The sequence below is a fragment of the Echinops telfairi genome, unplaced genomic scaffold (assembly GCF_000313985.2).
Source record: "Echinops telfairi isolate 266 unplaced genomic scaffold, ASM31398v2 ScPeMD7_7467;HRSCAF=8505_1, whole genome shotgun sequence".
NCBI lineage: Eukaryota > Metazoa > Chordata > Mammalia > Afrosoricida > Tenrecidae > Echinops > Echinops telfairi.
Genome location: NW_022111368.1, coordinates 4,218,885 through 4,220,196, shown reverse-complemented (window position 1 = coordinate 4,220,196; position 1,312 = coordinate 4,218,885). Strand labels below are relative to the sequence as shown.

Here is a 1,312-nt window from a genome sequence, read left to right as displayed (position 1 = left end):
GTGTGCTCAGATGGACCCAACACAATACGCCATTCTATTTCTTGAGCGCAGTTGCTACGAGCATTGACTGTGGATCCCAGCAAGATGAAATCCTTGACAACTTTAATTATCTCACCATTGAAATGTCAATTTTGGCATCCGTGATGGTGTTTCTTTTAGTTCTTTGAGTTTTGGGAACAACAACCCCCCAAAAATCATTTGAAGGGTTGGGTGGAGGAGAGAAGATTTTCAGGTGAGTTGGGTGGAGGAGAGAAGATTTTCCCAGGAAATTCTCCTGGGACAGCCGTAGAAGAATGCGCATGTCCACAGTCATGATGGGAAAACTCCCTTGGCCCAACTCTATTGGCTGTTTTCTTACCAAAGCAGTTCTCTGTTTGGGTGGGACCTTTCTAGTTCTTGGTGTTAGGGAACTCCAATGAATGGATTACTAAGAGAACCTGTCTACAGTCATCCAGTGAGCACCGAGACATATTGACACCTGTTCAATTGTGACTAAATGCAGGAATGTATGAACTCACACCCTACTAGCAATATTTTTTGAATTACACCTATCATAAGATCAAGGTTAAAAAGTATTTTTCTTCATCTTTTAAAATTAATTAATTTATTTAAAAAACCATTTTATTGGGTTGTTTTACAACTCTTAAAACATTCCATACATCAGTTGCATCATGCATATGTGTACATATGTTGCCATCATCTTTTTCTAAACATTTGCTTTCTATTTGAGCCGTGGGTATTAGCACCTCTTTTTTACCACCACCACCACCACCACCACCAACCCCGCTCCTCTTGACTCCTTGATCAATTATAAATTATTATTATGTTCCTATCTTACCCTGACCTCTGACTCCCTTCCCTCATGGTTTATGTTGTCCCTCCCCATGGGGGTGAGGGGTGGTTACATGTTGTCAGTGCCATAGGTTTCCTCTTCCTCCTTTCCCCACCTTCCCTCTACCCTCTTGGTATCACTTCTCCCGGTTCTGTTCCTGATGGGTTATCTGACCTGGACACTCTGTGTTGTGAGCACTTACCTGTACCAGTGAATAGGCTCCGGTCTAGCCAGAACTGAAAGGCTGGACTGGGGTCATGATAGTGGGAGGTGAGGAAACATCAGAGAGCCAGAGGAATATTGTGTGTTTCATCGGTGCTGTACTGTACCCAATTGACTCATCCCTTTCTTGTGACCCTTCCGTGAGGTATTGTCCTTTGGCTACAGATAGGTTTGGGGTCTCTGCTCCAACCCCCTCCTCATTCTCAACAATATGTGTTTTTTTGTTTGTTTGTTTTCTTTTGGGTCTTCTGGTGCCTG

The 1,312-nt window shown here is 43.2% G+C and overlaps 1 protein-coding gene across 1 annotated transcript in view; it reads left to right on the top strand.

Annotated features, from left to right (window-relative positions):
• Positions 1 to 1,312, top strand: part of NALF1 (NALCN channel auxiliary factor 1) — a gene marked incomplete at its 5' end in the record, with an annotated part of 791,674 nt that overhangs the window by 337,636 nt on the left and 452,726 nt on the right. The window lies entirely within an intron of this gene.